Below are 14,668 nucleotides of genomic sequence, written 5' to 3'. Positions count from 1 at the left end.
AAAATGAGGGATCAAAACCTCGTAGTTCGTGGTATCAATTTCAAAGTGGATGTATTGCTTTTAACAAAAATTTAAGTTTGAAAGGCACAAAGGCCTAAAATGTTTTGAATGAGTTAATTCTTTTTGGCTTTTGAAAATTTTAAGTCAAGTATAGTTAAGTATATTCACAAGTTTGATTTAAGAAAATGAGTTTGAAAATGCAATGGCATAAGGCCAAAGTTTCTAGTTTGCAAGATAGTCTAAGTTTAGAAAACAAGCACAAGCAAAGAAGTTTTTTTTAAAAAAAGGAGAGAGAAATTTTGAAATTAAAGAAATGGGGAAGACATGAAGAGACTAATCCTAAGCATAAATTTAAAAGTTGGGAGTTGAAAAGATCTGACCAATGGGCTGCAATCCAATAGACAATAATGTCATATAGAAACCCAAATTCCCTTGGACATTAGGATCCAGCAACAAACAATGCACAAAATATCAACTTGAAGAACAAGGCATCAAATAAAGATAGCCACATCCAATCTTAGCAACTCCATGATCTTCTTCAAATTTGCCCATTTAGTAGATGAATTTCACAATGCGTAAGTCATAGTTCAAAACAACAGCTTCACAATGATCATGTTGCAGATGAACTCAAATGGATCTTCAATGATGTATCAGATGAAGTTTCAAGCTACAAGCACTTGGTTACATGAAATTTGGCATTGGCCAAGTCCTTTGCATAGGGAGTGTTGCCTAAATTCTAAGTCCAGTTGTCTCAGATCAAACCAACAGTCCACACAAGATATTTTTAGGGTTTTTGTTCTTATTATGTACATTAATGGTCAAAGACCACACAAACAAACACAATATACACAATAAAAATATATCACAAAATATGGTCCAAGTGGACAAAGTAAAAATGACATTAACATAAACAATTAGAATGGTATGAATAATGGCAAATGAATAAGGCTTAAAAATAAAGTGCATCAAAAGTAAATGACTAGGAATTAAATGTTAGTTGTTAATGAGTTAGAAGTTAGCATTGCTTTTACTTTTGTTTTAAGTCATTCTTTGGAGAACACTCAACCCACTTATCACCACATCATAAATGAAAAAGGAAGACATGATCTAAAAGATAAAATGGCGTAGATCACAAATATCACCTCAATTTTAACTAACTCCAAATATATAGAGAGATATGTGGAGTTGAACTTCGAGGTGTGTCAACTGAGTTGCTCCGATTTGACCTCAAAGCAACTCAATCTTCTTGCCTACATTGGTAGGACTTCAGACAACCAAGGATCCAAGAGAATTGATGAGTATTAAGGGAGAATCGAAGAGAAGAAAAAATCTGGAAAATTACCTTCAATATTATGCAGAAATGGATCTCTCTTGCTTCAATTCGTGCTTGATCTTACTTATGGAGCTTGTGGAAGTGGCTTAAGAACAATGCAAAGCTTTGGATCCTAGAGTTTTTGAATCTCCAAACAGTGAGATTCAAACTCAATTTTCAAAATGAAAATTCTCAGGTTTTCATTTCAAATGTGAGGGTTTGAAGTGTGGAGGCAAAGTTGGCGCGCAAGGGTCTCCTGAAATGAGCACAAAGGGTCTCTATTTATAGCAAAATGAAGTGTTATTTGCACACTTGAAAGTTTTTCCAAATTTTGCAATGCAATGCACATGCTTGCATGGGTGTGTACAGGCCCATGAAACAATCCAATTAAGTCCATAATCAACTGAAATGAGGTATGCATGAAGCTTGAGTGGTAAGGCAAAGTTATTTGATCATTTGAAGCTTGAATCTTGCCAACGGATACAGGTCCGTTTACACCATGTGCATACCCATCAAACTTAGTCCAAAATGAATGAATTAGGACTCTTTGGAAAGCTTAGATCAAGAGGAACAACGCTTATGTTGAACACTTTTCCATTTGGAACTTGTATCATGGTGAATTTTGAGGTGGAAGTTTGGAAATTTCAATATGTTGAAAAAATTTCTAAGTGTCAAGCCTCATATTCAATTATTCCACCTTGCTTAACTTTTTATGTGAGCTCCAAATGAGAAACGTGTATTCATCAAAGTTTTAGCTATTTCAAAGCCTTTCAAAATGGTCACCAATTTGACATCATTTGGATTTAGAATGAGTGAGTTATGCATTTTTTAAGTTGAGGAAAATCACTTGTTCAATGGTATTGGTCCAAAATGACCTATAATGTATCTTCATATCACATGCTCATAAAAGTTGATTCAGCTTCCACTCCAAATATCAAGGTTGAATTATACATCTTGAATTTGATTTTGCAACTTGGAAATCTTTCATCGTATAAAAAATGAGCAAGTTATGGCCTTGGGAAATTGACTTTCAAATTAGGGTTTAGACAAATGATCTATAATGTTTCAACATAGAAAATAACTTTCCAAGAAATATTAGATCTAGACCTCAACATGAAAGTTGTTTGGAATGTAATTTAGAATAACTTTTCTCTTGGAATCATTTTCATATGATGAAAATTGTAGGAGATAGGGTCTAGGGAGACCCAATTTTGATCAGATGAATTCATCTGGCCAACCACCATCAACCAACTTGCTAGCTTGCAATTCTCTTGACTTTTTAGGCTCATGGTAGATAATATATGCATAATATGATGGAACTTGAAGTTTCCTTTGAGAAATTTGATCAATTAGTTAAGAAGCTTGTTGAAGAAGTTACTCAAGATACCTAGATGAACTAGGGTTTCCAAGACAAATCAACTTCAAACTCTTGAAGAATGTTTGATCAAAAGAACATGTAGAGATCATGGGGAGTCATATATGATTCTTAGGAGCATTTTGGATCACTCCTTGGTTGTGCTATTAGCAATAAGGGTTTCAAACCCTAGATGTGAACATGATGGGTCAATGGTGATCATGCCCTACCTACAAAAGAGTTAGGAAAATACAAAGACATATTTTTGGTATTTTGGTTAGTAAAATGATAATATACAATTATGATACAATCACATGATGCTTGGTGATCTATCCCAAAATAAACCCAATGAAAGAGGGGTAAGGAGGATGCCAAGGTATGATCCCAATGCTAATGCATATGATGAGATTGCATGAAGGATCTTAGGGTCAAAGTTGGGGTCTTATAGCTGCCCCTATTTAAGGACATTCTAACTGAGGAGGTGAAGGTTAAAATCTTCATATCGACTCGGTAGAATAGGCTTAAATAACAACATATAGAAACAATTTTTGGTCCCTAAGAGACCTCATGATGTATATGATATGAATGTAAGAAAATTCTCTGTGGGGAAATGTTGCCACAAAGGAAAAGGAATCAGAGAAACCGAAGGTCCGCAGGAGCATAACGCATTCCGTGAGGAAAACTTACTTGGGAGACAGAGACTCTGAGGGGATAAAAGAGGTTATACGTAGGCCGGGCTACGACTTAAAAACTGCTGGGAGACTAGAGGAATTCCATAAAAAATGGAAAGACTCAGCCGAGGAAATAAAAACATCTGCAGGGGAAACGAGTAGATCGGGATAAAACTGACGTACCTGAATCATGCATGAAAAGTGATTTCCCTAAGGAAATACACACTTAACTCAACTAGGTAAGAAATGAACTTCAACACAAGAGGAGCAGAAATTTATTATCCACTACTGATTACTGGGTAAGGAGATAATAAAGATCTGACAGAGAGGACACCCGTCATTGGTTAAGATGAAAATATCAAGGATGACTCACTGAGAACCGCCAGGAGGGTGTATTCGTTACCATGACTGGGTAAGAATAGCCTTGTTGGGGAAAACTGCAGAAATAGGATTTACAACTACCGGCTACTGGGCAGAAGACCAAAGAGAGAGAATATTTGTCACTAATTAAAGTGAACATATCAAGGATAAACTCAAAGGAAAGAAAATCCGTCATTGGTCAAGATGAACATATCAAGGATATAATTGCCTGTGGACGTTAAAGAGGATACCCGTCATCGATTAAGATGAACATATCAAGGATAAACCACCTGAACAAAAAGTAGGAATTATATCTATCGAATGTTGGATAGAATACCACCAAAGAGAATATCCGTCACCGGTTAGGATGAACATATCAAGGATAGACTCCGGGGGGAAGAAAATAAGCAGGATTTACAACTACCAGTTACTGGGCAGAAGACAGCAAAGAGAAGAAAACCTGCCATCGGTTAGGATGAACATATCAAGGATTAACTCTCTAGGGAGAAAAATAGGGATTACAACTACCTTTTTACTGGGTAGAATACCAAAGATGAGAATATCCGTCATCGGTTAGGATGAACATATCAAGGATAAACTCAAAGCAAGGGAAGAAAATATCCGTCATCAGTTAGGATGAAAATATCAAGGATATACTTCCTGGGGAGACATGAAAATGAATCCGCCAGGGAGAAAAAAAGTGGAACTTTTTGCCGGGTATTGGGCAAGAAGTAACAAACTGCAAACTAAGAAGAATATTACCAGTTACTGGGTAATAAACTCTTAGGGGACCCAAAGCATCTATCTAGGTAAGATCTAGAAAGAAACGGTCAACCAAGACTCAACCCAATGAGGATATAACTCAAGGGGAGTGGTTCCATCCAGATAAACAACTGGGTAGGAAACTAAAATAATAATCGTCCACGAGGAAGTAACTCAGTGGGGAAAGGAGAAAGGGTAAAGTCTTTCTACTTAAGGGGCTGACACTCTACAATTGGAGGAGGACAGACACTAAAGTTGCATGGGGATAAAGTACCGCTTTAACAAGGATTCAAAATTGTAAGAATGAATCAGCAAGAGTGATGATGCAATAATGAAATTATGTGAGTGTATATGTATATGTATATGTATATGTATATGTATATATGATGATTATGCTGACAAAACGATCGCAAAGGATACAAAGGTGTCGAAGATTTGGATCATCGATACAATTCTCGGTCAATCCACAAAAGAGGGAGACAACCGCTAGAGAAAAGAGGGATCAACGTCCCAAAGGCTCAACCCTAGATGGGAAAGGAGGAAATCTACTGAGAAACCGTTATCGAGTCTTGCGGGGAATTTTAGGTCCACACCGTAGCAAATGGGAGACAACCATGCAAGGGAGAAACACAAATAGCTACTCAGAAACCAGGAGGAAACTCTGACTAGGAGCGAATTTGATGGCGATGGGTGGGGAAACCGGTGTTCTGTCGCAACCACACGAACTGCTGAGGAAGCTTGTTCTTACTCTGCCAGAGACCAAAGTTGGTTGGGGAATGAACACTAAACTCTGGAGGGGGCTAATCAACCAACTGAGCTGGCTACTTCACTGGGGGAAAGGTGAACAAAATCATCCGAAGAAAAACAACAAACACCGAGTGCTGAATAATGCTGTCGGGGATGAAAGAGAAATGCACCCATTGCTCAGGGAGAACCAATAATGCTCCATTCTTAGGGCTTACTGCTTTCGAACCACTGTTGATATTCTTTTAAAATGAAATTGATTGCTTAAAATTCATGCTATTATATGTTTAATAAAAATGATTTTGATTTAAAAATTTTAATTTAAAAAATGATCATAATAAAATTTAAATCTATTTGGCTGAAGTAAATAAGAGTAGAAACAATTGGATAAAATCTCAACTTTATTTAATAGAATGGTAGCCTGTAAATGACAAGACTCCATAGTTCTTTACAAAAATTGAAAATGGTAATTTACATGGAAAAGGGGTACATTGAATACAATGATCACTAATTCTTCTACCAACTCTTGATATCCACTGTGCTCTTGGCTGACACTGAGGATAATGAATCACCATCGACCATTGTGCTTAAGAACATTTTCAACACTGAAGATCAGCAAGATGCAGTTACTTGCCAAAATCCCTAATTTTTGCATAAATTTCCCCAAGATGGGGTACTTAATTTATCGGCATAATTCTTTTTTGTTTTATGTCTCTAACTTTTTCCTGGATCACCCTTTCGGGTTTTCAATCCACCGAGACACTCATTTTTGCCTAAGCCGTCCTTTTAGGTTTTCAACTTAGCAAGTTGTTCTTTTCTTTTTAGGCGAAGTATTTCTTGACTGCATCTGCATTCACAGGACGAGTGAACTCTTCACCATCCATAGTTGTAAGAATCAAAGCACAGCCTGAAAAGGCTCTCTTAACAACATATGGGCCTTCATAATTAGGAGTCCATTTTCCCTTAGAATCTGGTTTGAAAGAAAAAATCTTCTTGAGCACAAGGTCACCTTCTCTGAACACGCGGGGTCTGACCTTCTTGTCAAAAGCTTTCTTCATTCTTTGCTGGTACAACTGACCATGACACATGGCAGTCAACCTCTTCTCTTCAATCAAATTCAGATGATCGTACCTGGTTTGACACCATTCAGCCTCAGTCAACTTGGCTTCCATGAGCACACGCAATGAAGGGATCTTAACCTCTACGGGGAGCACTGCTTCCATACCATATACAAGAGAGAAAGGGGTTTCCCCTATTGAAGTGCGGATGGATGTACGATACCCGTGCAAAGAAAATGGGAGCATCTCATGCCAATCCTTATATGTTACAACCATCTTCTGAATAATCTTCTTGATGTTCTTATTTGCAGCTTCAACAACCCCATTCATCTTGGGTCTGTAGGGAGACGAATTATGATGTGCTATCCTGAAGTCTTTGCAAAGAGCTTCCACCATACTATTATTCAAGTTTGATCATTTATCAGTAATGATCTTACTCGGCACACCATAGCGGCATATGATTTGATTCTTAATAAAACGCACAACAACTTGCTTGGTTACATTCGCATATGATGCCACTTCAACCCATTTCATGAATTAATCAATTGCCACCAAAATGAAATGATGTCCATTTGAAGCTTTGGGCTCAATCATGCCAATCATATCAATTCCCCACATGGAGAAGGGCCATGGGGAGGAAATGACGTTCAATAGTTTCGGAGGAACATGAATTTTATCTGCATATATTTGACACTTGTGGCATTTCTTCATAAACTTGCAACAGTCAGATTCCATTGCCAGCCAATAGTAGCCTGCTCGCAACATCTTCTTTGCCATTGCATGTCCATTGGAATGAGTACCAAAGGAACCTTCATGGACTTCAGTCATCAATAGGTTTGCTTCGTGTCTATCTACGCATCTGAGCAAAACCATATCGAAGTTTCTCTTGTACAACACATCACCATTTAGGTAGAAATTTCCGGCTATTCTTCTCAAAGTCTTCTTATCTTTCAAAGATGCCCCAGATGGGTAAATCTGACTTTGGAGGAAACGCTTGATGTCGTAATACCACGGCTTCTCGTCTTTGATCTCTTCAACAACAAACACATGGATTGGCCTATCAAGACGCATCATAGTCAAGTTGGGCACTTCATTCCAATACTTTACTACAATCATTAACGCCAACGTTGCAAGAGCATCTGCCATCTGGTTTTCATCTCGAGGGATATGATGAAACTCAACCTTTGTAAAGAAAGTTGAAATCCTCCTCGCATAATCTCTATATGGTATCAAACTGAGTTGATTCGTCTCCCATTCACCTTCGATTTGATTCACAACCAAAGTTGAATCTCCATAGACATCAAGATACTTGATTCTGAGATCAATGGCCTCTTCAAGCCCCATAATGCAAGATTCATACTCAGCCATATTGGTTGTACACTTCGAAAGTCAATCTAGTTGTAAATGGAAAATGCGTGCCTTGAAGAGTAATGGTTACTGCCCCAATGCCATTACCATACTGATTAACAACTCCATCAAACACCATGCCCCAATGGGAACCAGGTTCTGGCGCTTCTTCAAGCAATGGTTTATCACAATCTTTCATTTTCAAGTATAAGATCTCTTCATCAGGAAAATCAAACTGCACTGACTGGTAATCTTCAATCGGTTGGTGAGCCAAATGGTCAGCCAAGATACTACCTTTGATTGCTTTCTGAGATCGGTATTCAATATCATATTCTGACAACAACATCTGCCAACGGGAAATCCTCCCAGTTAAAGCAGGCTTCTCAAATATATATTTGATTGGATCCATTTTGGATATCAACCAAGTGGTATGATTCAAGATATATTGACGCAGACGCTTAGTAGCCCAAGCCAATGCGCAATAAGTCTTCTCAAGCGTAGAATACCGAGTCTCACAGTCGGTGAACTTCTTAATGAGGTAGTAAGTTGCAAATTCTCTCTTCCCAGTCTCATCTTACTGACCAACAACACAACCCATGCTATCTTCAAGCACAGTCAAATACAGGATCAACGGTCTTCCTTCAACAGGTGGAGACAAAATCGGAGGTTCAAGCAAATATTCTTTGATACTGTCGAAAGCTTTCTGGAAATCTTTGGTCCAATCACAAGACTGATCTTTCCGAAAAAGCTTGAATATAGGCGCACATGTGGCAGTCATGTGTGAGATGAATCTGGAGATATAATTCAAGTGGCCGAGAAAATCTCTGACTTGCTTCTTAGTCTTGGGCGCAGGCATCTCTTGTATTGCTTTAATCTTGGCAGGATCAACTTCAATACCCTTCTCGCTGACAAAAAAGCCCAACAACTTACCAGAACGAACACCAAATGTACACTTATTGGGATTCCAGTGGAGTTTATACTTCCTCAAACACTGGAATAGCTTCAACAAATGCTCAACATGTTCCTCTTCATCAATTGATTTAGCAATCATATCATCGACATAGACTTCAATCTCTTTATGCATCATATCATGAAAAAGAGTAGTCATTGCTCTCTGGTAAGTTGCACCAGCATTCTTCAAACCGAAAGGCATCACTCTATAACAGAATGTTCCCCAAGGTGTAATGAATGTGGTCTTCTCCATATCTTCGGATGCCATCTTGATCTGATTATATCCGGAAAATCCGTCCATAAACATATCAATGTATGGTATAGGGAAATAATCTTTCGGATTGGCTTTATTCAAATCTCTATAATCAACACACATGCAGACTTTTCCATCTTTCTTCGGAACAGGCACAATATTGGCCACCCACTACGGATACTCAGCGGTCACAAGGAAACCGCCATCAATATGCTTCTGTACTTCTTCTTTGATCTTTACTGCCATATCAGGATGCGTTCTTCTCAACTTCTGCTTCACTGGCGGGCACTCTGGCTTCAACGAAAATCTATGCTCCACTATCTCAGAATCTAAACCAGCCATGTCTTGATAGGACTAAGCAAATACATCTGAATACTCTCGGAGAAGATCGATCAACCCCTTCTTCACATCTGGACACAGTCGAGACTCAATCTTGACCTCCTTTACATCATCCTCGGAACCCAAGTTGACTAATTCAATTTGCTCTTCGAATGGATGAATGGCTTTTCCTTCATGCTCAAGAAGACGAGACAATTCATCACTCACTTCTTCATGACTTTCCTCCTCAGCCTCAAACACGGGGAATTCAAAATTTGGAGAAGGGGAAGGATCATTGTATTCAATGGGGTTAGAAACCAACCTGCATAATGATTTGATATTTTGATTTTAGAGAAGTGAATTTGTGACCAAATATTATGCAGATGGACAATTATATTGTTTATTTATGTTTTTTGTGATTACCATTTTCAGAATAAAGTAAAAAGTAAAAACAAAACATCATAGATGTGGATGAATAGAATTATACTTTATTAATGATCAAATTGAAAATGCCCAACAATGCTCACTTCTCCCTTAGGCATAGGAGAAGGATTTTTTTGAAAACAAATAAAATCAATTACTTAGATCGATGCATAATAACAAGAATATCAACAGCAGTCCAATTGTAGCAAGCCTTTCCATGCGTCACAAAATTGGTGTCGTCTTCCTCTTCATCATCTTCTAGCACAGCAGCTAAGTGTTGTTCATTGCCATGAATGAACCCTCCGCTATGGAAGCTGAGTTGCATATCCTCTGATCTAACAGCTGACGAACCTTTCTGAAAACCCAGACCGGTTCTGTTCTTATTATCGGAGACCTCTACTGTCGTACCTCATGGAAAAAATGGGAACACGACCTAGCGAAACGCAATCGCACGCTCGCAATGATGGACTGAACAAAGTCGCCACCGAACTTTATTTATTCCTAAAAAGGAAAGGGGAAATATCGATAAAACCCAAGACAAAACGACAATGATTATTGGTCGTCGCAACCAAATCAGGGTTCGGGAGTCGATTACGCAAGGGGAAGGTATTAGCACCCCTCACGTCCGTTGTACTCAACGGGAACCATTAGGTCAGTTGTGCGCGTTAATGTTAGTTTGAAATGTTAGGCTTTTCGAGTTATTAAGTGGGAAAGAAAGAATATAAGAGAGGAGAATATTTTTGGATTTTTGACGAAGTACTAAACCTAAGTTTTTTATTAGTGGGCCTGACAAGATTTACAAATCCTGCTCCTACGTATCTCAACAGAGAAATCAAGGCTTACATAGTTCTGGGTAGAAAAATGTTTGTTTGTTGGTCGATTTTAGCGAAAGCTACTTTGTGTCAAATCGACGAAAACATTGTTGGACTACCCAAAACAGGTGGAGAAACATTGCCTTGCATTGTTTTGAAACAAAGTACCTTTCGTTTGTGAAAAGGTTTAAGAGGTCGATCGCACGGCGGCGAGAAAAAGAATTTGATTGATTTGATGTGTTTTGAATAATGGCGAGAACTTGGATGAGCGAGATATCCATCTCGAATCCTAGTCTCAGGAGTGCGTGGTATCCACCACGTTCCATTTCCACCTTATTTGCAAAAATATTTAATAAGGATCAAGTGTTTTGAGGTTTGATTGAGAAAGGGTTTGAAGAAACCGCATTGACAATTTTAAATGATGGCGAGAGCTAAGATAGGCGAGACATCCGCCTCGAATCTTAATCTCAGGAGTGCGTGGTGTCCACCACGTTCCATTTCCATCTTTATTGAAAAGTGTTTAGATAGGAATTAAGTATTTTGAGTTTTGTTGTGAAAATGACTTGACACTAGATCAAGTATTGATGGACGATTGAGAAAGATTTGAATGAATGTTTGAGAGAAAACAAAGTAGATAAATTTGGATGATGGCGAGAGCTAGGATAGGCGAGACATCCGTCTCGAACCCTAGTCTCAGGAGTGCGCGGTATCCACCACGTTCCATTTCCATCTTTATTGAAAAGGTCTTAAATATGAATTAATAATTTTTTTGATTTTTGATTATGAAAAATGGCTTGACGTTGGATCAAGCATTTGATGAAGTTTTGAATGAAATGGAATGGACTGGGAAGAAGAAATGGATTGATTTGTTCATTGAGAAAATACTCGACGTTGGATCGAGTCATTATTTTTTGATCTTTTGAAAATGGTTGATTTTATTCTTGTCTAGTAGCTAACTAAACAGTCAAACAAATAAAGAGATGAAAAACAGTAAAATTATTACACATCGGGGGAGTGGGGTACATTTTGTCAAATGGGGATTCAAAGTACTGGAATAATTAAATCGGGCCCAAACAACAAATAATGCAATGTATGAGTGTAAGTGCAAGAGAACTGTCTCATTGTAAGAAGGCCCAAGAGTAAGCCATGTGAATAAATAACACATACAAAATTATATTTACAACACACTTAAAAATTAAATCGAAAAAAAGTAAAATCGGGATTTGCACGGATGGAAATTAAGGAACACACAAAACCTAAATAATGTGCTCAAAGCCGGTTTGCGCATGTTGACAATAATTGAAATGTTATATGCGATTAATCAAAACGCGGCGAAATACTATCAATATATCAATAAAAATAATCATGAGTAAATAACAAGAAAATTGCCAAATCCATAAATTAAAAATCGATGTTTAAACAATAAATCAAGGACAAACATTAAAATCAACCAGTATTTAAAAAAGAGAAAGAAAAAACATTATAAAAGTTTTAAAAATAATAAAAAAATGGTAATAATAATAATAACTAGTAGGAATCTTGAACCTGAGGTTTAGCAAAAGAACTTGAACGAATGGAATGGAAGCATCAAAGGAAATTAAAATGGAGAAATGAAAATAGAAACTCGAAAAGGAAACAAATCGGTTGCGGCGGGATTGACCGATGGATGTAGGTAAGGTGCCGTCTGAACCGGTCTTTGATCTTCTTGTCCGTTCTTCACCACCAAGAAAAAATTATGGTTTTCTTTTCTCCTTGCCGTCAACTCCTTTTTTATCTTCGTGAACAGTAGCGGCTCCTCTCCAAAAATTAGGGTTTTTCGGCTCCCCTTCATGAACAGTGGCCACCTATTATATATGACTCATCTCCTCTCTGTTGTGTTGTTGTGTCTTTTCAGAGTAGTGGGAAGTGTCTGTACGGAGGAGGTTGGGAAGTTTTTGTCCATACTCAAGCTAGTGGTCCCTCCCTCAACTCTCTTCATCTCCAAGAAAATTTTACTGTCGGTAAGAAACTTATTTACTGCAGTGCATTTTTGCTTTATGAAATTATATTAACTTGTGGATTGTGCTGCAGATTTGGGATGAAATACTTTTGTGTATCGGATGGAAATAATGTCTGCTTCAGGTGTCATTTCCCATATGACAGAGATTGCTAGCCTTTCCACGTCAGAATGAAGAGAACATACGTCCTCTGTTAAAGGTTTTGGAAGCATGTCTATTCTTCGTTCAACAAGATAGACAGATGTGCCCCTTTGAGAAGCCTCATCATCGAGTGGAGTGCCAGGATACACAAAATTTGTAACATCGGTAATGTGAACTCCTCCAACTTCAAAGTTTCCATTTGGAAGAGCATAGCAGTGAAGTGCGTCATCGATATCCTTGCAGCCTGGAGGGTCTACACTGAAGACACGCAAATGACGCAAATCCTGCCTAAATGGAATGGACAAATCTTCAGAAAAGACTGACCATGGCAATGGTGGCAAACACGCTAGCACTTGTGCAGAGAATGGCCTTGAGTTTATATCATTTTCTATCGAAACCACCTCACTTTCAGTATCTCTATCACCTATGTCTCCTATAGTCCGCACATAATGGCCAGATGGATATCGAGATTGGCGATCCCAAGAATCAAGTGATACCATAATCCTGTTGTCCAAAAGGTTCTCAAGTTGGCGGGTTTGGATACGAATCTTGGGAAATCTTCAATCTTTGGAGACAAACAATGCATAGGCAACACCATGACTTCCTCCATGCATAGGCATTGGCTTATGCTCTGAATAAATTACTTTCCTCTTGGATGGTCTGTGATCTTCAACATCTTCCATCTCTGCATCTTCAGATGAAGGCCGCACAAGCAGGTCAAGTAAATCAGGTCGGTCCAAAGACTTGACATATGACTCAACTGTTTCTGCACAAATGCCCTATTCACTAGCTTTTCTTTTATTCTCTTTATCATTAGTTACAAGCAAAACCTTTACTGCACCACCTAGATGCTTCTGAAATGGGAGACGAAGGGTCCACAAGTGGATTCCACCTTCCACTAGCATAGTTCATAAGCTGTCGTGAGGATTCCTTAAGTTGTTCCTTCTGGTAAAGTACCTTAGCAGCAGGCCTTGTTGCTTGGTACTCTGAAGAAATGTCATGTAATTTTCTCCTTAAGCTTTGCACTGCATGATGGTGCTCACTAAATGATCCAGATTGAAACAATTCAGATGACACCAACCTTCTACATACATCATTACACATCGTTGGGCTAAACAATGGCATCCCAAACTCAACACTCAACGGAACCCAATCATACTTTTCTTCAGGTGGAAACTGCTCAGGCTCTCTATCATTAAATAATTTAAGTAAGCGGATGTATCCAACTGTCCACAGTTCCATCGTGTCTGCCAAATCGCTCAATAGAGACTTCAGCTTTGAACTTTCTTCTTCGGATATTCCTAACTCTTTTTCAACAGGAGAAATTGAGCCATCGGCGTTCTTTAAGGGCAAAGGGATATCCATAGTAACCAATTTTCCAGATTTATCAAGATCAAACTTACTGAGAGGCAGCACCAGCACAGCCGAATGCTTAAGAAGCGGATTTAAACAATGCAAAAGTATACTTCCCTTCACTAAATTTTCTTCAAGCTTGATCGAGCTAAATGCTGAGTGGTTGCAATGTTTGCTCCTCCCAAGTATGCAAAAGACTTTCAAAGGTTGTTAGCTCCTTCTCTTTGCCTATAAAATCCTGAATGGTTTTCAGGAGAAACTGTCAGCTTTTCCAAGCTCGAAAATATTGAGTTTAAGTTCAGGGTTATACATAGGTGGAATGCCAAGGACAAATGAACCACACATATACTTGGGAAGCTACCATGATTACCATGCATTGGTATCCCATTTAAAAAATGTTGATACAGTTAGTGTGACAAAGAGGAGTCCTCCTTTTGATGAGAGGTTTGAATTGATAAAATGCAGAATTCATTTAATCTTTGAAGGGGATGATGATTATGAAGGAGACGAAGAATCATTGGACAAAGGCTTACAATCTGTCTCAGAAAGGATGGCCAGGTTTGTAAACACTTGTGATGAATGTGTTGATGCAACTGAGAGTGAAGATGAGTGTCATCATAAATAGGGGCAGGAAAAAGAAGAGTAAAATTGGAGATGAATTCAAGTAAAATAACCATGTTCTGATTTGAATAAAAACAAACTTAGCCTCATCCTTCAACTGTATCCTTCAACTGTTACAGGCTTCAATAAAACCAAAACCAGTTGATTTGAATGTAACAGCATTGAATAGCATGTTTTGATTTCCCAACAAA

The sequence above is a fragment of the Lathyrus oleraceus genome, chromosome 7 (genome assembly GCF_024323335.1).
Source record: "Lathyrus oleraceus cultivar Zhongwan6 chromosome 7, CAAS_Psat_ZW6_1.0, whole genome shotgun sequence".
NCBI lineage: Eukaryota > Viridiplantae > Streptophyta > Magnoliopsida > Fabales > Fabaceae > Lathyrus > Lathyrus oleraceus.
Note: the sequence above shows the minus strand (reverse complement) of the source record.